This window comes from Vigna umbellata, chromosome 5, assembly GCF_029865625.1.
Source record: "Vigna umbellata cultivar VRB3 chromosome 5, Vumbellata_1.0, whole genome shotgun sequence".
In the NCBI taxonomy this organism is placed as follows: Eukaryota; Viridiplantae; Streptophyta; class Magnoliopsida; order Fabales; family Fabaceae; genus Vigna; species Vigna umbellata.
This window is the reverse complement of record NC_142169.1, coordinates 50,641,456-50,667,336: the sequence shown is the minus strand read 5'-3', so window position 1 is coordinate 50,667,336 and position 25,881 is coordinate 50,641,456.

Below are 25,881 nucleotides of genomic sequence, written 5' to 3'. Positions count from 1 at the left end.
TGATTTTTCATGTGATTTCTTCTTCTTTCCTCTCATCTTCTTTTTCTTCCTTTTTCTCTCCCTAAATTTTCTCTTTTTCTCTTCTTTTATTTTTTTCTTCCTTTCTCTTTTTCTCCTCAACTTCTTTATCTTCACACAAATTTTCTTTCTCTCTTTTCTCTCAACCAATTCTTTTTCTTTTTCTTCATCTTTATCTTTCTCACTCAACTCTTCTTTCTCTTTTCTCTCTACCCTTTCCTCATCTCCCTCTAATTTTTCCTCATCAAGAATCTTGTCACTTTCAGTGATACTGACTTGCCCTTCCTCCTTAAGGTTAACATCAGTATTAACATCATCATTTAATATCTGACTAATGTGACGAAGTTGCATCTCCATTCTTTTACATGATTCTTCAATGCTTTTCTGAGTAGAGTCGGAATTTTTCAAAAATCGTTGAAGGGTGTCCTCCAACCTATCCAAACTTCCTGATAGAAAGGGTTGTTGCTGCCATTGTTGTTGTGGTTGGTTCTCAAATTGTCCAGCAGCTTGCCAAAATTGGCTTTGATCCATGCTTGAGTGAGGTTCCCACCATTGGTTGAGATTACTTTGGTAGAATTGAGTGCCCCTATAGTTAAACTCTTGACCAAATTGCATTCTGCAGACATTAGGCACAAAACCCTAAAAACAATTGTTAGCACAAAAAGATATAGAAGAAGATAAAGATTGAAAAGATATAAGAAGATAAAAGATTTAGAAGATAGAATCAAATAAAATAGAATAAAACCTAATCTAAAATAAAATCTAATCTAAAAAGATAAAAATAAAATCAAATCTAACCTAACCTAAAAGATAGAATAAGAATAAAATAAAATCTAACCTAAAAAGATAAAAAGATAAAATCTAATAAAATAAAATAAAATCTAATCTAAAAAGATAAAAATAAAATCTAACCTAAAAAAAATAATCTAATCTAACCTAAAATAAAATCAAATCAAATAAAAACCGAAAAATAAAAAACAGAAAATAAAAATAGAAAACAGAAAAACAGAAAACAGAAAAAATAAAATAAAATCAAATAAAATACAAACTGAAAAATATAAACAGAAAAATAAAATAAAATAAAATAAAAAAATTCGAAATTTAAAATAAAATAAAAAAAATAAGTCAAAGATAATCAATAATCACACAAATTAACTAGTTAAACCACGAGTCCCCGGCAACGGCGCCAAAAACTTGATGGACAAATTTGTAAGCACCAAAATATGATGTCACAAACTTGTTTCACAATCGGCAAGTATGACCGAATCGTTCAAGTAATAAAACTTGGTAAGACCAAGTATCGTTCTTCCCAAAGGACTCACGGCCTAGTTTAGTTATGTGATTTCTTGATTAGCTAAGACTTAAGAAAACAATAATTGAAATTTTAATATGCAAGACGAAAATAAACATGTATGCATGAATTGATCAATGGCAAAGACATAAGATAAACACTTTCAATGGATTAAATGAATGAATATGTTGTTGGGGGTCAATTTCATCTCATCCACTCTCATATATTTTAGGAATTCAACATTCAAATCATCATTGTTAATGCCACTCTCTAATGTACCATTCTAGATGGCTTCTCCCTAATCAAATAGTTCATACAATTCCTAGCATTCCTAATGATTAGTTCATGAGTGCAGGAGCTTAAGGCAACCAATAGAATATTGTCAGTATAATATTGGGAGAAATTCCCCGGATCTAGATTTCCCCGTACGTGTCCGTATCAACAAAACCAATAATCATGCATTAGAATGAGTTAAACAATGCAAGCATTGAGCAAAGAGGAAAAACCCTAACTAATGATGAAAAGAAAGCATATGTCTTAATTCAAAGATGTATTCAACAAATCCATATATGAGAGCTTCAAGAGATTACATTGATTCCCCAACAAACATACAAGGTTTAGTTCACCATATTCATGGTGAACCTAGATGAATAACAATGAAAGTATGAAAGAATAAACCCAATAAAGTGGAAGAGGTAGCCTGAGCATCCAAGATCCTCCTTCAAAGGGGTGAAAGAGAGAGTGTTTGCCTCGTTTCTGCCAAAGATCCTAACTATAGGACGTGCAAGCCCTTATATACTAATTTAGAGTTACAAAAGATTATAAAAGCCCAAGCCCAAAAAGTGCCGCTCAGCGGTATTTACCGCTCAGCGGTGGTTGCGCGTCTTCTTTCTTCCCCTCAGCGGCCATTTGCCCCTCAGCGGTTCCAACGCCACCTCCTGAGTGCCGCTCAGCGGTAGTTTGCCGCTGAGCGGTGCCTTCGACTTCTCCTTTTTGCACTCTTTCTTGTCTTTTCTAATGTCCTCTCTCTTATTCTTCACTTCTTTCACCAAATTCACCTCAAAACCTGCACAAAAACACTTAAATCAAGCATAAACCTGTCCAGCTCTCTTATTTCTGAAAATATAAACAAAATGCATGATTTCAAGCTAGTTTCTAAGTCTAAAGGTTGCTTTTAGTATCACTTTTAAGCATGAAAATAACAGTTTTTCAACTGTTATCAAGCATCCATCAGTAGATGTGAATCCTTCTCATCAACATCCATCAGTAGATGTTAATCTTTCTCATCTTCATCGGCATCCATCAGTAGACGCCTTCAATAGCATTCATTAGTGGACGCTTAATCACATAACATCCATCAGTAGACGCTATCATTCATCACCCTCATCACAACAAAATCCATTAGTAGATGTTGTCATCTGAGTCCTCCTAGCATCCCTCAGTAGATGTTGTCCAACATCCATCAGTAAATGTTGTAATTCCTGCAAAGTAAATTCAAATCAAAAAGAAAAAGTCAGAAATTGGGTTGCCTCCTAATAAGCGCTTGTTTAATGTCACGAGTCTGACACCATTAAGCACAATCTACTATGATGTTGGTGTTTCCTTTGCTTTCATCACACCAACCTATCTACAACATCTTCTTGTTCACCATCTTTACCCTCCTTGAATTAGGAGCCTCAATCTCAATAACTTCATTCTCTTTGATATTCTTAACCACTTCATGCACATAACTTGGTGAACATGACACTTGAAGGATGGCGCTCAGCATCCTTAATGGGGCGCCCAGGCGCGCCCTGCGACCTTCTTTGTCCTTCTTATCTTGATGATCATGTACTCCTAGTACCGATTTTCAAACTTTATCCTGCAATTTCTGCACTTTGGATGACTTTTCTGCATTCTGGTTAACTTTTCTGCATTCTGGTTGACTTTTCTGCATTCCAACCATTCGGTACTTGATAACGGTTGAAAAACCGTTATTTTTATACTTAATTTTGACATTAAAAACAACCCTTATGGCTTAGAAACTAGCTTGAAATCCTGCTTTTGCTTAAGTTTTGGAAATAAGAGAGTTGGATAGCGTTTATGCTTGGTTTTCCTTGTTTTGCAGGAATTAAAATGAATTAGATGAAAGAAGTTGAACTAGTAAGGGTTGGATTCAAGAAAGGAAGTAAAAGTGCACAAAAGAAGAGCCCAGTCACCGCTCAGCGCAACTTTTACCGTTGAGCGGCGTTTTGAAGCACCGTAGTCACCGTCGAGGGCTAAAACTGTAGCTGAGCGCCATTTAGAAGAATTGCACTTACCACTGAGTGCCAAAAGTGCCGCTGAGTGCCATTTAATTGGGCTTGGGCCTATTTTCTACAATTCTTAATAAACTATATAAGGGTTTAGTCGACCTAGGGTTAGTATCCTTGGACAGAAAGAGGCGAAATTACACTCATTTCACCCCTTGGAGGCGGAATTTGGATGGGGAAGCTCCAATCTTCAACTTTTAGGGTTCTATCTTTCATTTTTTTCATTATTTTCATCAAGTTTCACCATGTCTGTGGTGAACTAAACCTCCATTGTTGTTGGGGAACCGATGTAATCCTTTGAAACTCTCATATATTGAATTGATTCTTGATTATATATGTTTTACTTCATTAATTGTTAGTGTGTTTCCTCTATACATTATGCATGCTTTGTTTAACTCATTCAATTGCATGATTATTGATTTTATCGATATGGACACATACGGGAAAATCTAGAACTGGAGAAATTCTCCCGGAAGCAATATTACCTAGACATAGGAATAAGAGGATCGGTTGCCTTTAAGCTTCTGTGTGAATGTAATGCATGAATAATTTCTAGGGAGACAAGACATTGTAAACTAGTGATTAGGATTAGGCTTTCTTCACCGAGACATCGGGTTTAAGGTAAACTAGAAAGTGGCATTACCATTAATGAAGAAAGATGAATTCATATATCCATGAGAGTAAATTAGGTGAAATCTAAACCCAACAACAATATCATCAACTTCATCCATTCATTCTTGTGTTTAGCCTCAGTTGATCAAATTGCATTCGTGTTTATTTTATTGCATTTGCATTCAAAAACCCCAAAATTTGTTCTTTAGAGTCTTAATTAGTTGAGTAATCACATAATTGTTTAGTGCCATGAGTCTCTTGGGAAACGATACTTGGTCTTACCATTTATTATTACTTGATACGATTCGATACACTTGTCGAGGTCTTAACCAGTTTTTGACTCCGTTTTCGGGGATTAAAAATTTGTTTATCAAAGATCAGTTGGAAGAACATCAACAACACAAACTCCAACTGTTGGACCATCAAGGAGGGGAGCTGCCACACATGGAGGGGTTGTATCAACCTCACAAGGAACAAGAACATCACGAAGGAGAGCTTCCACAGATGTAGGGGTAGCAACAGATGTAGGGGCTGCATCAACATCACAAACTCGAGGGGTTGCAACAATGCGTGAAGGTGGAAGAAGAACATCCACAAGACTGGTTGCACAAATTGAAGGGTCTCAAGCTAGTTGAAATTGAAGAAGTAGTGTAGGCATCTGACTTTTTGTAATGGTTTAATGTATTGAATGTGACCCACTTAGGCAGACCATTAGTAGTGGGCATAGTATTTTGGGACCATTTTTTTGTCCTGTAGTAGCACATGTAATGTTAAGTAAAGTAGTCAAGGACCACTTTTTGGACCACTAGTTATTGTTGCATACAATTACTATTTATTGCTTTGGCACTGTTGCTTGTGTGATTCCAACTGGGACCTCTTTAAATGTTCAAGTATTTACATATGGGTTACATCTGGTTTCATTATGTCGAAGTATTTTCATTCTGATTTACATCTGCTCTGCCTAAGTGCTTTCAATTGCTTGTTGTATTTAGAGTAGTGGTTTACATCTGGTTTCCCTTATTTTTATGCATTTTGTATTCTTGCAATCATTTTCAATAGTGCCTGCTCATTTGATTCATTGAAACCTCATTTTCATACTGTCATGGACTTTTTTTACTACATAATTGGCCATACCATGGTCTAATCTGGGTTGATAAGGTTTTGCTTTTATTTGGAAGCTTGAACAAGTTTAGAAAGATGTATAATAAGCCTTATTTCTGTGCATTCAAACTTCTTGCAGTCATTTTCAATAGTGCCTGGTCATTTGATTAACTGAAACTTGATTTTAATACTGTCATGGACTTTTTTACTGCATAATTGGCCATACCATGCTCTACTATGGGTTGATAAGGTTTTTCTGTTATTTGGAAGCTTGAACAAATTTAGAAAGATGTATAATACTTGCTACCACTGTTCATTTACTAATATCTTGTCCTATATGCATAAATGCTTCTTAAACCAGCAAATTTTTAATGAAAATTAGAACTGGAGTTTTGAATCTGTATTACAAGTTGTTTTTAACTCATTTTACAGTTTACACACATGTTAAATCACAACATAAACTTGTCTTAAAGTTCAGTTTGAACCTTAAACCACTTCTATTCAATTTTGATAGTCAAACCATTCAATTTCATCTTTAGTGATACAACAACTAACATAAACATCAAACTTTTAGTGATACAACAAATGCACAGAACACAAACATCAGGCCATAATTCAAATGAACTTCCATATTTTATTCAATTTAACACTTCAAACTTTTGATACATCACAACATTACCAATCTAATTACAATTTATCTTCAACACAAACATAATACAAAACATTATTGTTAATGCCCATGACAATACAAAGAAGTCCAACATCATTTTGAAATTTTTTTCTCTCTTGCTCTAATTTCCGCTTCAACTTCTCATTCTTCTTCCTCAGATCCAATACAACCTTTTCGATACAGACTTCAACTTCTTCACTCTTCCTTGGTAAGCTTTCTTCAATTTCATAGTCTCCTTCATCAACCCATTCAAAGTAGTTACAGCTTGAATTACTCTACAAAAGAAATTACAAATCAGGAATACAAACACAAAGCAGAATAAGTCAACCATTTTTTCCCACTTACTGCCCAATTTCTACATCTATAAAATAGTCTCCCTTTGTTCTTCAATGTAGTTGCCTTAACCAACAAAAAATTTTCCCCACAACCACAAATCTTTGAAGCTAAGTGAGAAGAGGACCCACATGTTTGGGACATTCATGAACCAATGCTCCTTCGGGTGCAACCAATTCCTCAAATTGTCAGCTTTCATTTCCCTTCAACAGTGATTTCAAAAGTAAATCAACAAAGATCCCTTTAGTCCCAACAAAACCCTATATCCCAAATCCATCATTTATTCAGACGAAAGAGAAGAATGAACTTATGTCACCAACTACACCAATGCAGAAGAAGATGAAATCCAACATTTTTCTCTTCAACCTTCTTTCCAGCTAAAATGATGACCTCATCCTTGCTCTTCACCCTTCAGACCACACTTTCAACCAAACTTTACCAATCAACCTAATAAAGTAATGTTTTCACTTTGAATTAACAGATACCAACATGGCGAAAGTTAGGAAGGACAAATATCATCACATGTGGCCAAACATTAGCCACCTCATCTTCTTTTTAACGCTGTTAGTTTTGGATGACGAAAAATTAAGCTTTCCTGAAGGACGAGGACCAAAATGACCCTTAGTTTGAAAGAGGGACTAAAAACAAATTCACATGTTAGTTTAGACCTGCTAGTTAAATGAGCCACATTGATTATTTTTGTAATATCCCATTTTAGTAATATAAAATCACTAAAATAAGAGCTACAAAGAAGATAACTTACAACAAACTTGAGATTTCAAGAGATGAAAAATCTACACCTAAAAAGCAAAAGAGGCTAACTGTATTATTGCTTCACCACTGTTAGAATTGATGAGCTTTGTTTCTCAACACCAAGAGTGGGGGGAGGGGGTGAATTGGTGTTTTTAAAAAAAACCCGCTTTTCAAATGTTTTTCGCAAAAGGAATGAATCTTTAAATCTTTCTTGAATAACAAGCAATGTGTGTGCAATGTAATAGTATGCATATTCGAATGATGACAGTATGTAATCTATTAATGCAGACACATAGGGAGAAGAAAAATCAAACTCTGAGTTTTATATTGGTTCGGCCTCAATGCCTACATCTAGTGTCCTTTCAATCAACCTGAGATTGAAAGCCAATTTTCACTATAGAGATCTGAGTTTTTACAACAAGGACTTTACAACAACCATACTGTCAAAATGTAAATCACCTCTTTAACTCACTAATCTAATATAGCCAAATACAACAACTCTGCAACAAAAAACAATCCTCTCCTGCAGTCAACCCTTTGAGAACCCTCTCAAAGTACAAGAACTTCTCGTTCTTCTTCCTAGCGACACGCATAATGCACAACAACACTCAGATTGTGAAACTTCTCCTGATCACATAGCGAGCACCTCAATTGTGCAGAAAGATTAGACTCTTCAAGAATAGTCCACCACGTCAATTTCTTGTTTCTTGGAGCATTTAATCACCTCTGTAAAAATTTTCAACTCAATATGAATCAGATATGAAAATGTTAATCTCAATTAATCAATGCATCTATATATAGTTTTAGTCATTTCAGACGCAATATAATCTATTACTTTTTTAATCTAATCGGTTACATTAAACAATTGTAACAGATTTATAACTAACTCAGCTCCTTAATTGAATACGCAATTAATGCAATCGATTTTCATTTAATGCTTGGTCAACACATTTAAAAATATGACCGTTGAAACAGTTATGACAAGCATGAAACAACTTTCAAATAAATAACAAACTTAATTGAATACAAAATCCATGTAATTGATTAAGCTTCAACACTTAGCACATTTTTGAAAAAAATTTCTTTCTAATTCACAACACAACTCATTTGAACAGGATATATGCAAACACACGTGTTTTAATCGATTCACCAACTAATATAATTGATTTAAAACAAGTTATTTTGCCTTAATGTAAAAACACAAGTTGTATGATGACCTGAATTGATTATCACACCACTATAATCGATTTAGTCATTCAGATATGCTTTTGTGCATGTGAATTCCATAAAATCAAAACATATAGTATGCATACACCAAAATAATCACTTTACTAACACAGTATGCATCATTCAACACATTTTATGTTCAACATATGTGACAATCATAATATGCGTATATTTCACAGTAAGCATAAGCACATACAACATATGACATATAACGCAGTAAATATTCATGTATTTTTATTATCAATGTGTTGTCATCATCCAAAACTGAAGTCACAGGGTTCAGCTATCACAGTGCTCCCCATATCAACAACCACCAACCCCTATGCTGAGACAACTGGAAAGATGCCCTCCCTAAAACCCAGCAAGGTGATCATCGTAAAAGAGAAAACACATAGACAAACAAAAACAAAACCAAGGGTAAGCTAATGATAAAACAATCATACATAACAATACAAAACTTAACAAACAATTCCAATCACACAAATATTATACATTCTCCATATTTACATCACTTTCTCAAGCTTGGCCAAAGCCTTTACCATCTAGTATAAATGTCGAGCCATGGAAAGGTTCTACACTTGTGTGGTGAAACAACTCACTCACTCAAAGCTAACACACAAGGTTAGTCCTTGAAATACGCCCTATGCCACCATGAAGAAAGACCTCAGGCTAGGACCTCCTACTCCTCTCAAGACATGACTCTTCATTCTCTAATTGAGCATGGATGATCATTAGAGTGTCTAGATAACCTTCATATCGGCTTCTTATAATTTATACTAGTTCCACATGAAACCCCCAATAAGAAATTCCTCCTTGGAACTCTTTTCACAACTTTGAAACCATTGATATATCTCCACCTTTACATTGAATCCATTTGAAAATGTATACATATGTCCATAGACTTTCACATTTGAATATCAACATATATCATCACTTATCATGGTAAAAGTACCATAAAAAACCCAACAAGTCATCAAAAATCACATGAAATCATTCCATATACATTAATACACAAGAACAGTCCAAGAAGAACCACTAAAAAACACAAAACCCCTTTAAACTCATACTTAGAAAAGGAAAAAATCTATGAATTTGGTATTTCCAAAACCCCCAAAACGACCTAAAGAACATCCAAAACTGATACTCATAATCCTAAATTTGGTATTTCAAAAACCTGAAAAAGAAACAGAAACTGGTGCGGTAGCACTCAACGTCTAAAAGCTATCGCTCAACACCAGAGCCACTAGAATGGCCACTAACACAAAAATAGCTTTTAACGTGTATTATTTTAGGGTTTTAACATTTGTTAAATGTCCGACGTCATAGCAGGAGACGTTAAATTAGCGTCTGTTGTCTTTGAACAAACGTCAATTAACGTCTTTTGCATTTATAACAAACATTAATTAACATCTGTTGTAAGAACTATGGACGTCAATTTATGAGTTTTTTTATAAAAAAAAAAATTCGTCGCCATGAAGGTGAGGGAGTAGACAGGTGTCGTTGTGAGGGAGAGGAGAAAAACGCACATAATAACGGTTCGAAAATCGCCGCCGCAGTTGTTCTAGAATGCGCCTAAGAACTGCACCAAAAGCCAATGAAAACAAATTTTAATCGGTGCAAATGAAAGATAATGGTTCTGATGACAAATTTCTGAACACCGAAAACGACGCCAAAAACTTGATGACAAATTTCTGAACACCAAAAACGGCGCCAAAAACTTGTAACCTCGGCAAGTGTGACCGAATTGTATCCTTCACGGATCTAGGAGTTCATACGAATAATAGCTAGCGGGATTCCGCATTCAATCAGAGTTGCCTTAGTTGGTTTCCGGCACTCAAGACTCTAAATAGTAGTTTATGCCGCTTCAAGAAGGTAAACTTGGTAAGACCAAGTATCGTTCTCCCAAAGGACTCACGGCCTAGTTAGTTATATGAATTCTTGATTATTTAAGACTTGTGAAAATAAAAAAATTCTTGAGGTTTCAAATGCAAAAGACAAAAAGTAAACATGTATGCATGAGTTTTGATCAATGGAAAGAAGAACACAAACACTTGGAACGAATTATATGGATGATTATGTTGTTGGGGTAATCAATTTCATCTTACCCACTCTTATATATTTAGTAATTCATCATTCTTTTCATCAATGTTAATGTCACTCTCTAATTTACCTTAAACCCGATGTCTCGGCGAAGAAAGCTTAATCATAATCACTAGTTTACAATGTCTTGTCTCCCTAGCAATTAACCATGCATTATAGTGAACGGAAGCTTAAGGGCAGCCAACCATCATATTCCAATGTCTAGGTTTATCCTACGGTTGGGAGAGTTTCCCCATATCTAGATTTTACCGTATGTGTCCATATCAATAAAACCAATATTCATGACATCGAATGAGTTAAACAATGCATGCTTTAAGCAAAGAAGAAAAACCCTAACTAATGATGAAAGAAAGCATGTATCATAAATATGATGTTTAAACACAAAATTCCATATATGAGAGCTTCAAAAGATTACATTGATTCCCCAACAACAAGAAGAGTTTAGTTCACCATATTCATGGTGAAACTAGATGAAATACAATGAAAGAGTGAAAGATAGAACCCTAGAAAGTTGAGTAGGTAGCCTTAGCATCTAAGATCTTCCTCCAAGGGGTGGAAAGGTGTGTGTTTGCTTCGTACTCTACCAAAGATACAAATCCTAGGACGTCCTAAAGCTTATATACTATTCTAAAAATTAAAAAAAAGTAGGCTCAAGCCCAAATTAATGGCGCTCAGCAGTAAGTGTGTGTGTTTAATTCTTCCCCTGAGCTCCACTTTCACCCCTCAACGATGCCAACGAGTGTTAAGTAGTGCCGCTCAGCGGTAAAATGGCGCTGAGCGGTACTTGCGACTTCACCTTTTGCACTTTTTGTGTCCTTTTCTGATTCCAACTCTGTCCTACTTCACTTCTTTCATCAAATTCACCTTAAAATCTGCATAAAACACTGAAATCAAGCATAAACTGTCTAACTTTCTTGTTTCTGAAAATGTAAGCAAAAACATGATTCCAAGCTAGTTTCTAAGTGTTAAAGGTTGCTTGTAGTATCAATTTTAGACATGAAAATAACAGTTTTTCAACTGTTATCACAACCCCAAGTTTAGAACTTTGCTTGTCCTCAAGCAAACAAGATGTAACTCAATCTTCCACCAATCACTACAATGATTCACCACATTCAAAATCCTCTTTTCAAGATAAGTAAATACTCAATTAAGCTCATGACAAAGACTTCAATCAAGACATGCACATGCTTTAGTGTTCACACAATCACCTAATATCCAACAAATGCTACTTTTCATGAATGATCAATCAACTAAGCATGGATGTTCATGTGCTCACGGAATCTTTCCTCACTAGATAAAGTGTTTCACTCAAACACACAAGTGTATAAGAGGTTTTCACTCATTCACTCTACTATCACAATATCACATGAACTGACTTTGCCTTTCATTTAACCACAATCAAATACATTCACAAGCATGCATCATCACAAGGACTTTTCAATGGCTTATAATGTGGCTGAGCTAACAAGAAAATTGGTTTTTCTAGATCACAAAACCCTTGAGTTAAAAGAATCATATAAACACAATCATTCTTACTTTTTCCCAACTTTCCTTTACATTGAGCTTTGCTTTTTCTTCTCTTTTCTTTCTCTTTTTCTTTTTCTTTGCACATACTAAGCTCTTAGCTCAATGCTTTTTATTTTCCCTTTTTCTAAATTTCCCGACAACCCCAAACTTGGACATTTATCAGTACCACAGAATATTTTCTACTTAACTCAAGGTAAAGCTTTTCACAAAGGGTTTTCAAATCATGTTCAAGGCTAAGGGTTCAAAGGATAAAACACATTGTTTTCTCTTTTGTTAGGCTAAAATCATGCATTTGACTAACAAAAGGGTTACCAACAAATGGCCTTGATCATATGATGCAAACACGCAATTGATTCAATCATAGAAAACCTGGGCAAAGTCATTCATGCTTTCAAAGTAATAGCATTCAATCACATTCCACATACACATCCTGCTTAGCATCATAATCACAATCATAACATCATGCATTTGTTCACAAAGCTTGTGAACCAGCTGTATAAGCATGTAAAATGCACAATCTCAACATCACTCAATATCAAAGCATTATCAAGCACTACTTATCACACAACAATCATAAGCAAATCATCATAACAGACAAAGTTTCCAATTGAGTAGATCAAACCCTATTCTAAAAACAGAAGCAAATAAGTTTAGAACACTGGGTTGCCTCCCAGTAAGCGCTTGTTTAACGTCACGAGCCTGACCCAAAATCTCAAGGATCAACCAACTACATCATTGTGGACAAGCATTGCTCTAAGTTTCATATGCATGTAACCGCATTTCGTCAAGCTCTAGAATCTGCCTTCTGCGTGTGCTCTGAGTTTCATAAGGATCAAAATTCAAGAATTTTAAAGCCCACAAAGCTTTATGTTCCAACTCTACTGGCAAATGACATGCTTTCCCATAGACTAATTGAAAAGGTGATAATCCCATAGATGTCTTCATTGTCGTCCTATAAGCCCAAAGAGCATCATCCAGTTTATGTGACCAATCCTTTCTTGATGAAGCAATTGTTTTCTCCAAGATCCTTTTTATCTCTCTATTAGATACCTCAGCTTGTCCATTGGTTTGTTGATGATAAGGTGCAGCTACCTTATGTCTTACTCCATAATGTTTGAGTACTTTTTCTAGCTGATAATTGCATAAATGAGATCCCCCATCACTAATCAGCACTCTTGGAGTTCCAAAGCGTGAAAATATCTGCTTCTTCAAAAATTCGATTACAATGCTAGCATCATTCTTAGGACAAGCTAATGCTTCCACCCATTTACTCACATAATCTATTGCTACCAATATGTATTCATTGTTGAAAGATGGAGGAAAGTGTCCCACAAAGTCAATATCCTAGCAATCAAAAACTTCAACCTCTAAAATGCCCTGTAATGGCATCTCATGACGTCTTGTAATCACCCCCGCTCTTTGACACTTATCATAATTTCTAGCATGATTATGAGCATCTTTAAATAAAGTTGGCCAATAAAACCCTGATTGGAGAACTTTTGTTGCTGCTCTTTCTCCATTAAAATGTCCCGCATAAGGTGAATCATGACAATGCCAAAGAATTCCTTCTGCTTCTTCATTTGTCACACATCTCCTTAAAATATTATATGCTTCAATTTTGAACAAATAAGGATCATCCCAAACAAATTGCTTGGCATCATGCAAAAATTTCTTTCTTTGTTGCCAATCTAGATCTTCTGGCATTACGCTTGCAGCTTTGAAATTAGCCATATCAGCAAACCATGGCCTCTGTTGAATATACATGAATGCTTCATCTGAAAAAGATTCCCAGATCTCTGCTTCCTTGCTAGTGACCTCCTTGTTGACTAGCCGTGATAAATGATCAGCAATCAAGTTCTCACTCCCTTTCTTATCACAGATCTCCACATCAAATTCTTGCAAGAGTAGTACCCATTTAATCAGACGTGGCTTAAAGTCTGGCTTTGTCAACAAATATTTGATAGCTGCATGATCTGTATAAATAATCACCTTAGACCCAATAAGATAAGGTCTAAAATTCTCTAAAGCATACACTAAGGCTAGGAACTCCTTCTCAGTAGTAGCATAATTCAACTGAGCATCATTCAAAACTTTGCTGGCGTAATAAATTGGATGAAAGATCTGCTATTTTCGCTGGCCAAGAACGACTCCTATTGCATAATCACTAGCATCACACATTAGCTCAAAATTTTTATTCCAATCTAGAGCTATAATTACTGGAGCTAGCACCAATTTACTCTTCAATGTGTTAAAAGCTTTCAAACATTCTTCATTCATCACAAAAGGGGTATCCTTTATAAGAAGATTATTCAATGGTTTAGCAATTTTTGAAAAATCTTTGATAAATCTTTTGTAAAATCCAACATGACCTAGAAAGCTTCTGATTCCCTTTACATTTGTTGGTGGAGGTAGTTTCTCAATGAGTTCTACTTTGGCTTTATCTACCTCAATCCCTTTAGCAGAAATTTTATGTCCTAGCACAATTCCTTCTGTTACCATGAAATGACATTTCTCCCAATTAAGAACAAGATTTGTCTGAACACATCTTTTAAGAACAATGTCCAAATTACCCAAACACCTTTGGAAAGAATTTCCAAAGACTGAAAAATCATCCATGAAGACTTCAATGCACTTCTTTAGGAGATCTGCAAAAATTGCCTGCATACACCTTTGAAATGTAGTTGGAGCATTACATAGTCCAAATGGAATCTTTCTGTAGGCAAAGATACCAAAAGGACAAGTGAAGGTCGTCTTCTCTTGGTCTTTTGGATCTACCACAATTTGATTGTATCCAGAATATCCATCTAGAAAGCAATAAAAAGCTTGACCTGCTAATCTCTCCAACATCTGGTCCATGAAAGGAAGAGGAAAATGATCTTTCCTAGTGGCTTTATTTAGCTTCCTGTAATCAATGCACATTCGCCATCCAGTAATTGTCCGAGTAGGAATAAGTTCATTCTTCTCATTATAAATTACTGTCATCCTGTCTTTCTTTGGAACCACCTATACTAGACTTACCCATTCATTGTCAAAGATTGGATAAATGATAACAGCTTCCAAAATTTCAACACTTCTTTTCTAACCACCTCCTTAATTACAAGATTTAACCTTCTCTGTGGTTGAGCACTCAGTCTATAATCATCCTCCATAAAGATCTTATGCATCCAATAAGTTGGGCTTATACCTTTAAGATATGAGATTGACCACCCAATAGCTTCTTTGTTAACTTTCAAAATTTCTATCAAATATTCTTCTTCTTTTGGAAGCAGAGAGTTACTGATGATGACTGGTGATGACAAATTTATGAACACCAAAAAACGGCGCCAAAAACTTGTTTAACACTTGGCAAGTGTGACCGAATCGTATCAAGTAATAAACTCGGTAAGACCAAGTATCGTTCTCCCAAAGGACTCACGGCCAAGTTAGTTATATGATTTATTGATTATTTAAGACTTGTGAACAAATTGTTATAAGTTTCAAATGCAAAAGACAAAAGTAAACATGTATGCATGTGATGATCAATGGGAAAGAAGAAACAAAACACGTGAATTAAAATATGTTCTTCCAACTTCCAAGTCTCCTATGGTGCACGGAATAGTGAAGCTTCCTGAATCTTTAAGCTTAGGAGGTAATTTCTGTATGATTGCACAGCAGTTACCCTGTACTTTGATGGTTTCCTTCTCAATGTACTTGTTTTTCTTTGTAAGGAGTTCCTTCAAAAATTTTGCATATGATGGCCTCTGTTACAATGCTTCAAAGAATGGTATAGTAATCTCCAGCTTCTTAAACAACTCCATGAATCTTTCCAACTGTTTTTCTTTCTCCTTCCTTGAATAATTCTTTGGATAAGGAAGTGGTTTTTTGATGGACAAATTTGTAAGCACCAAAATATGATGTCACAAACTTGTTTCACAATCGGCAAGTATGACCGAATCGTTTCAAGTAATAAACTTGGTAAGACCAAGTATCGTTCTCCCAAAGGACTCACGGCCTAGTTTAGTTATGTGATTTGTTGATTAGCTAAGACTTAAGAACACAATAATTGAAGTTTAATATGCAAAGACGAAAATTAAATATGTATGCATGAATTGATCAATGACAAAGACAAAAGATAAACACTTTCAAGGAAATATATGAATGAATATGTTGTTGGGGTCAATTTCATCTCATCCACTCTCATATATTTTAGGAATTCAACATTCAAATCATCATTGTTAATGCCACTCTCTAATGTACCATTCTAGATGGCTTCTCCCTAATCAAATAGTTCATACAATTCCTAGCATTCCTAATGATTAGTTCATAAGTGCAGGAGCTTAAAGGCAACCAATATAATATTGTCAGTATAATATTGGGAGAAATTCCCCGGATCTAGATTTCCCCGTACGTGTCCGTATCAACAAAACCAATAATCATGCATTAGAATGAGTTAAACAATGCAAGCATTGATCAAAGAGGAAAAACCCTAACTAATGATGAAAGAAAGCATATGTCTTAATTCAAAGATGTACTCAACAAATCCATATATGAGAGCTTCAAGAGATTACTTTGACTCCCCAACAAACATACAAGGTTTAGTTCACCATATTCATGGTGAACCTAGATGAATTACAATGAAAGTATGAAAGAATAAACCCAATAAAGGTGAAGAGGTAGCCTGAGCATCCAAGATCCTCCTTCAAAGGGGTGAAAGAGAGAGTGTTTGCCTCGTTTCTGCCAAAGATGCCTAACTATAGGACGTGCAAGCCCTTATATACTAATCTAGAGTTACAAAAGATTACAAAAGTCCAAGCCCAAAAAGTGCCGCTCAGCGGTGATTGCGCGTCTTCTTTCTTCCCCTCAGCGGCCATTTTGCCCCTCAGCGGTTCCAACGTCACCTCTTGAGTGCCGCTCAGCGGTAGTTTGCCGCTGAGCGGTGCCTTCGACTTCTCCTTTTTGCACTCTTTCTTGTCTTTTCTAATGTCCTCTCTCTTATTCTTCACTTCTTTCACCAAATTCACCTCAAAACCTGCACAAGAACACTTAAATCAAGCATAAACCTGTCCAGCTCTCTTATTTCTGAAAATATAAACAAAAGGCATGATTTCAAGCTAGTTTCTAAGTCTAAAGGTTGCTTTTAGTATCAACTTTAAGCATGAAAATAACAGTTTTTCAACTGTTATCATTTTTCAAACTCTTTTTCTTTTTGTCTCTCATTTATCTCTTGTCTCTCTCTTTTTCCATTCAACTTCTTCTTCTTTCTTTTTCTCTCTCTCAACTCTTTCTTTCCACTCACATGTTTCTTTTTCACTCTCATTTTCTTTCTCCTCTCTTTCTATTTTTCTCTCCTCTAACACCTTACCACTTCTGCTAACAATAGTCTTACACTCCTCTCTGAGATTACCATTTTTCATCTTGTCGACTATTTTCCCAATATAGATCTTCATATTTTTAAATGCAACTTCCACATTCTTACAATAAGATGCATTCGTCTTTAAGAATTGTTGGAAAGTCTCGTCAAGTTTTGTTGTCTTCCCAGATGGAGTAGGTTTTGTTTGCCATCTTTGCTGCTGTCATTGAACCATGGAGACATTTTGTATCTCTTGTGGTAATTGAGAAAGTTTCTTAATGACTTCTTCCAACTGCTGAGAAATGATCTTATTTTGAATAAGCAGGGCATCATTTGATTGAAATTGTAGCAACTCCTTCTGACTAGGAGGTCCTCTTTCACTATTCAGCTCATTGTCATTAGTAGACATGTTTTCAATTATTTCAGTTGCTTCCTCTAGAGTCTTCCATTTAATATTGCCTCCAGCTGAGGCGTCTAGCATCAACTTGGTTTGTGAACCAAGACCTCCAAGGAAGAATAGGACTACTTCTACTTCGGCAAATCCATGCGTGGGAGTCTTTCTTAATAGCCTTTTGTACCTGTCTCATGCATGACCTAGTGATTCCTCCATGCCTTGCCTGAAAGATGAGATCTCTTGCTTCCCTTTGTTGACCTTGGATTGTGGGAAGTATTTGTTCAAAAACTTTGTCACCACAGCTTCCCACTCTGTAAAGCTTCCTTCTGGAAAAGAGTTCAACCAAAGCTTAGCATTGCCTCTCAATGAGAAAGGAAACAAGCTAAGTTTGATTGCTTCGTCAGGCACCCCATTTATCTTCATTGTATTGCAAATTTCATTAAAGGTTGTGAGGTGCTCATATGGGCTTTCATGTGACAACCCATTAAATTGATTACTCTTAACCAGTTGGATCAACACTGGTTTCACCTCCATGTTGGCTACATTGACCCTCAGTCTTGCTATGTTGTTAAAATGTTGAGGGCCAACTACATTGCTGTAATCTACAAGAGTTTGTCTACCATTATTCTCCTCCATCTCCTCAATGTTATGGTGAGAACCTTGTGGTGAAGGTTGTACGAGATCTTCAGGAGGAGGGAAAAGTTCTCTAGTTGTACGGATTTCTCCTCCTTCTACTTTCGTCCAAGCCTTCAAGAAGAGTTTATGAGGTTTTCTTGCTTCTAGTACGAATTGCTTCCTGCATACACAAGAAAACAAGTCCCTAGAAAAATTTGTTAGCACAAAAAGATAGAGAAGATAAAAAGAATAAAAAAACTAAGAAGATCAAAGAAAGAAAGATAGAAGATAAAAATAAAAACAGAAAAATAAAATAAAATAATAACCGAAAAATAAAAACAGAAAAATAAAAACAGAAAACAAAAACAGAAAACAAAATTCACAATAGGTCAAAAATAATCAAAAATCATATAAATAGACTAGTTAAACCACGAGTCCCCGACAACGGCGTCAAAAACTTGATGACAAATTTCTAAACACCGAAAACAGCGCCAAAAACTTGTAACCTCAGCAAGTGTGACCAAATCGTATCAAGTAATAAACTTGGTAAGACCAAGTGTCGTTCTCCCAAAGGACTCGCGGCCTAGTTAGTTATATGACTTCTTGATTATTTAAGACTTGTGAAAATAAACAAATTCTTGAGGTTTCAAATGCAAAAGACAAAAAGTAAACATGTATGCATGAATTTTGATCAATGGAAAGAAGAACACAAACACTTGGAACGAATTATATGGATGAGTATGTTGTTGGGGTAATCAATTTCATCTTATCTACTCTCATAAATTTAGGAATTCATCATTCTTTTATCCAATGTTAATGCCACTCTCTAATTTACCTTAAACCCGATGTCTCGGCGAAGAAAGCCTAATCATAATCACTAGTTTACAATGTCTTGTCTCCCTAGCAATTAATCATGCATTATAGTGAACGAAAGCTTAACGGCAACCAACAATCATATTCCTATGTCTAGGTTTATACTACTGTTGGGAGAGTTTCCCCGGATCTAGATTTTATCGTATGTGTCCATATCAATAAAACAAATATTCATGACATCGAATGAGTTAAACAATGCATGCTTTGAGCAAAGAAGAAAAACCTTAACTAATGATGAAAGAAAGCGTGTATCATAAATATGATGTTTAAACACAAAAATTCCATATATGAGAGCTTCAAAAGATTACATTGATTCCCCAACAACAAGAAGAGTTTAGTTCACCGTAATCATGGTGAAACTAGATGAAATACAATGAAAAAGTGAAAGATAGAACCCTAGAAAGTTGAATAGGTAGCCTTAGCATCCAAGATCTTCCTCCAAGGGGTGGAAAGGTGTGTGTTTGCTTCGTATTCTTCCAAAGATACAAACCCTAGGACGTCCTAAAGCTTATATAATATTCTAAAAATTACAGAAAAGTAGACCCAAGCCCAAATTAATGGCGCTCAGCGGTAAGTGCGTGTGTTGAATTCTTTCCCTCAACTGCACTTTCACCCCTCAGTGGTGCCAACGAGTGTTAAGTAGTGTCGCTCAACTGTACTTGCGGCTTCACCTTTTGCACTTTTTGTGTCCATTTCTGATTCCATCTCTGTCCTACTTCACTTCTTTCATCAAATTCACCTCAAAATCTGCATAAAACACTGAAATCAAGCATAAACCTATCTAACTCTCTTATTTCTGAAAATGTAAGCAAAAACATGATTCCAAACTAGTTTCTAAGTGTTAAAAGTTGCTTGTAGTATCAATTTTAGGCATGAAAATAACAGTTTTTCAGCTGTTATCAGGTTCCAAACGTAATATAATCGGTGCAAAATGATTTTAAACGGTGCAAAGTGAAAGAAAACTTACTTGAACATTAATGTCGAAAGAGGGAAAGTAAAGAAGAAGATGAACGCAACGAGAGAGAAAAATGTAAGACCCGTATAAATTAAATTTTATTTTATTTTAATTATTTTTATTTGGTGATATTAGATAATAAATTGTGATAAGTAATTATATTGATAATATATTTTAACAAATGAATAAAATTAAAGTAATATTAATGTTTATGTTAATTTTCAAAAAAGCTTAAAAGAGTAGTTAAATATAAATGTTTGCATTAATGTATCAACGGATGGAGGTTGGTTTAGTGGTTGTTAATCTTCCCAAGACTCTGGCATGTGTGGGTCTGCCATGAGGTAAGAAAGAGGAAAACAAATTTCCCTTGGACTTATGGTGTGCACATGGGAAACGTTCCAGGAGGAAGTTTTGCTTCTCATTTACTTTTACTCACTTACATTTCAATGCTTGGGTCTCAACGTTTTATCTACTTTTCTTGGATTGGGCACATGTTTTCTTACTCTTAGAAAGCTTTTAAGAGACTTTTGGACCCCTTGGGAGGTTACCCATTCATTAGAATTGTAAGCTACATAAATGAGTATGATGATGGCACTTTAACACACTTAAAAACTACCATTTACAACCATTAAAGTGAGTTTTATTGGAGCTAATGTGGAGTTAGGAATGGAGAGACTAAAGGTAGTTTGGTAGGGTGAATTTCGGATAACCTTTGAGTTGTTGGGTTAGGCATTGGTTGAAAGTGAGGTAAGTGATAATTAAGTGGTAGAAGGCTAACCCTAGGAGGGGTATATTCTGGAAAACTGTGAGAAAGTGGGAGAGACACCTAACCTTGTTTTTTTACAAACCAAAGCTTCCTTTAGAGAGTGCTAGAGTCACCATTTGTGCTTTTGGATTCGACCTTGAGAGTGAAAAAGATAGAGAACCGTGAGAGTTGTTTAGGGAGACACATTAAAGAAACAACCAAGTTGGTGAGAGAGAAGAAAAGAGTCACCCTAGTTTGGAGCTCGGGACGTAACTTGAAGTGGAACCTAAAGAAGAGAAGGGCTTGAAGTTTAGTGAAAGGAGGAAACCTAAGGACTTTGGAAGCTTGCTTGGAACTAGAGGTAAGGGATTTAACTTCGGACATAATATGGTGTATGATGGGTAGAAGGTTACCATTATAATGTGGTTGCATGCATTCTCTCTTTGTATTAAGGTTAAAATGAACATGTTGATGCATTCCCTCTCTTTTTGTGTTTGGTTTCATGTGTTGTTGTATGGGGAATGGTTATTTACATGCATTTTCAGAATTGGGTTGTAAAGGGGTATACTTTGGGTTGTATATATTGGTATTTTCGTTTTTGATGTTGTAATGGGTATACCTTGAGTTATACAGGTTCATACTTTAAGAAATATGTTGTTGTTGTAATGGGTATACATGTTTGGGCACTTGGGATGTTGCATGGGTATGAAAAAGTGTCATGGGCACACTTAAAATCATGATTATATGGTGTGTATCTTATTGTGCATACTTTTTATATATTTTTGGAAGCACTTATCTACACTCTTTATCAAGAGTGTGGATAGGAGGGTATTGTGAATTCTCTCCCGTTGCGGGAAGAGAAAAGAATTAATTATGAGAATGAGAGGAGTGAAAGTGATGTTTGGTGAGTTGGGGTATATGAGTTTGATGAAAAATAGTGAAGAAGGATGGAGTTTTGATGTCTTGGGTGGAAGAAGAACATGAAGGAAGAATTATGAAAGTGGAAGGAGGAGATGGACACACTACAAATTACCTAGCAGAGGCAAAGGAAAGTGGAGAGTCTTGGAGTTGAAGTTGAGAAAGAAAGAAAAAAAGGAAGAGATGGAGAAGGGGTTACATGGGTGGGACGTAAATGAGGTGAGGAATGGGTATGAAGTTGGGATTGAAAAGTCAAGGAGAGATTAAACAAATTAGAAGTGAGTGTTGGAGGAAGGTTGGTTAATTAAAGAAAATATAGGGGGAGAAAGGGTAGTGCTGTAGTGCAAGTTGTGGAGGAAAGGAAGAGAGGAAAACAAAGTGAAAGTGGTGTAGAATAAGTGTGAGACCGTAGAAATTGAATAAAAGAGAGAGATGAGTTCATTTGAAAAGTCAAAGGGGAAAGTGTAGGTGTGTGGTGGATTGGCGTAAGTGTAGTGAGAATGTGTAGAAAAAGAACAAAATAAAAGTGTGGATAATAAAATAGCGTGGGACTGTGAGTTAATGGCAAGAGAGAGAAGATTGAAAATGTAAAATGGGATGGAGAGATTGTTACGTAAACTTCATTGTGCATGGGAGAGAAGTCATAAACTTTAACTTAGGAAAGAGAAAAAAAAGTGAGCTAGAAAAGGGAGTGGGGTCCACGGAATTTTGGTGAGAAAATGTGGGTGAAGTGATTTTGTTTAATTGAATGTGAAAACCAAAATTGAATGTGAAAAACAAAAGAAAAGGAGAGGACAGAAGTGAAAGGTTACGTAAAAAGGAAGAGAGAAAGAGAGAGTTTGGTAAGAAATGAGTGGTTTCATGTGAGACCTACCTTGGAAGTGAGAGAAAATGTAATTTAATGGTCTTGGGGTCCACTTAAAAAGGTAGATGTAGAAGGAAGTGTGTTTAGAGTAAAAAGGGGTGTATTGGAATTAGGTGTTTTCTTTGGTGTTAGGAATTTAGTAAAAAGTGGGGGAGCACTAGAAATGTTGTTCTAGTTTATGGAAGTGTGAAATTAGTAATTTCACGGGGTGCGTCTGTAGGAAAAGTAATTAAATTAAGTTATTTAATTATTTGTGAATTTTTAATTAATTGTTGGTCAATGAATTTGATTGACTTTGTATATGATGGTGATTTATATATGGTTGTGATGGTGAAGTTGTGAGAGTAAGCGTTCTGTCATTTCCTTATAATTTTTGTCGAATCGATGGTGTTCGTATTGCGATACGATAGTGTGTTGAGTCTCTACGGAGACTGAGATTCGAGTGTCACCCTTTCCTCGTGCGCGAGGACTAGAGAGGGTTGGATGTCTCGTCCAAAGACTTCGGCTCGTGTGAGTATAGTGATCGGTGGGTGTGCCTAACCGAAGTTTTTACTCGTAATTCCTTGAGGAGTCGGGGAGATAGGTCTGAAGTTGTGATAGAAGACGACTCGAATCTTCCTGTTTTGCGAAACAGGTTTCGTACGACAAAATTCAAGGAAACAACAGAAGCTTATAAGAATGATCTTAGTCATTGTTTTGAATACTGTGATGTATTGTGATGTTATGACTATGATAGTATGGGTGGTGATGATTTGGGTTATGAGCTGAATAATGTGATGTATTGTAAGGTTATGACAAGGATAGTCCATGTTATGATGTTTTGACATTGAAATTATACGCTATGTTATGTTCTTAGTTACTCACCCTTTCCTTTTGTGGTTGTGGTTCCACCTGCAATGATCGTACTTGTACGGGAGTAAATGGCGTTGCAGATAAGGTAGGACAGGAGTAGCGTGACGAGAGATATGGGATTAGCTGTTAGGAATTTTGTTATATTTAAAGTATTTTATATTTTTGAATAATGAATTTTAATAATTGTAAGGTTTGAATTTTATATTGTAATACGTTCGGACATCCCACGTTTTATTTACTTCCGCTATTTTATATAAACGTTTATAAGCGATGGTATTTAAATGAAAAAAAAATTGGCATAAATTTTGGATCTTATTATTTACAGGTGGCACTTCATTACGGGTGTTACAAAAAACGCACAACTGACGAATGCGAACGAAGAAAAAACTCAAAAGAAAACGTGAAAGAAAGTGAGAATCACATTTTGAGTATTTGGCGTTTAAAAGGTCATTTGACGTCGGCCCCTCTCTAGATCCGACGTCTAATTGCTAAAAAAATTCATTTCGGCACTACTTTGGGATATTTTCATACCTTATTGATGTTTGGGAAGGGGAGTCTGACGTCTAATGTGTATTAGACATCAGCCGATTCTACGTTCAACGTATAATGCCTGCAAAAGTGACCTTTTAATTCTGATTTTGCAGAGGATTTGACGTCTAATCTGGGGGTCAGTGACATTTATTTTCAAACCTTTTTTAACGTCTGATCTGGGAGCGACGTCTAAAGAAGTATTTAACGTCTGATTTGGGGGGCTCGATGTCTATATCATAAAAAAAAATATTGGCACTTAAAATGAGATATTTTCGGACCTTTTTGACATTTGATCAGGGGGCGACGTCTAAAGAAGGATTTGACGCCTGATTTGGGGGGTAGACGTCTGTCATAAAAAAAATAAATATTAACGCTTAAAATGAGATTTATTTTTTTTTTACCTTTTTGACATCTGATATGAGGGGCCTGACGCCTAAAGGAGGATTTGACATCTGACTCTAGGGGAACCGACTTCTATAATGACGTTCTATTTAAAAAAAACTGTCACCAGTCATTTTTTACGTTGGATTTACGGTGGTTGGACGTTATAAGCGTGACTTTAAAGGCCATTTCTGCACTAATGGGTGGCGCCTAGCGCCAGAAAGCTGGCACTCAACGTTGACGCCCCTAGAATGATGGCGCTCAGCGCCGGAAATTGTCCCTCAATGCCATATCAGTTGACAGCACAATATAAACCCAAAACACTGCAAACTAAAGATATGAACAAGTGTTAAATGACTCAACAACAGACCCTAAACTCACCAATTTAACCCAGACCCAGTCCCTTAGAATTTCACTACTCAATACCCCTTATTTAGACCCAAAATCATGCAAATCCACCCTACAACCCTTTCTTGCATAATACTCTAGATTTTTATTGGTTTGACAGTTTCCACAAGTCCTAAATGACCTCAAAACAATCCCCATACTTCCACTTTTCTCAAACCATCATTCCCTCAAGAACTCACCTATCAAAACCCCCAATTTTTCACTCTAAATACAGTAGAAAAATGAACTCAAGTGTTTTTTCTCAATCTAACTTCATAATATAACTATTTTAGAACTTAAACCAATTATACTAGACCTTATGACCTTCACCAAACTGCAGATTTTTCTTTAAACTCATTATTTCAAAATTTGACATACCAACACCCATTAATTTAAACCACCAAGTAGTACCTCAACCATATCTCTTCACATTAGTGCATAAAAGGCTTTAGACGTCTGTTATTTTGGGCTTTTTACGTCTGATCTCGACCTGACGTCTTTACGGGTGACGTTGATGGGACGTTGATTTGCACTGTCAGACGTCTATATAGACGTCTGACACTACAGATCAGACGTCTAAAGCGTCACCATATTTGATTGGATCTTTCTCCGCTTGAGGCCTCTCGGGTTGCTCCTGGCTCATGGCGATTCGAGTTTATAACTTTATATTTTAGTTGAAGAGAATGGATAGTACATTTTTTTTGTATTTGATGGTTTCAAAAAAATAGTGGAGGGAATTGGAGGAGTGCAAAACGCAAGAAATCGTTGCCCAAGAATGTCGCCCAAGGGCACGAGCAAAACTGCACCAAAACCCAACGAAAACACATTTTAATCGGTTCAAATGAAAGATAATTCATCAAAGAGTAATGTAATCAGAGTAAAACTAATTTTAAACGGTGAAAAAGTCAGAAAACGAATCTGAAAAACGTAGCCGGTGGAGAGAAAACGTGAGGAAGATGATGAACATTAAGTGCGCGTAATTGTTGCCTCATGTTCGCGGTGTTTTAATGCAGCCATATAGATGTTTGTTCTCCCCCACATCAAACGTCTATATGGCTTTAGAAGTCGGATTGTCGGGATCTGACATCTAAATGGAGTTAAAAAGTGACTTTT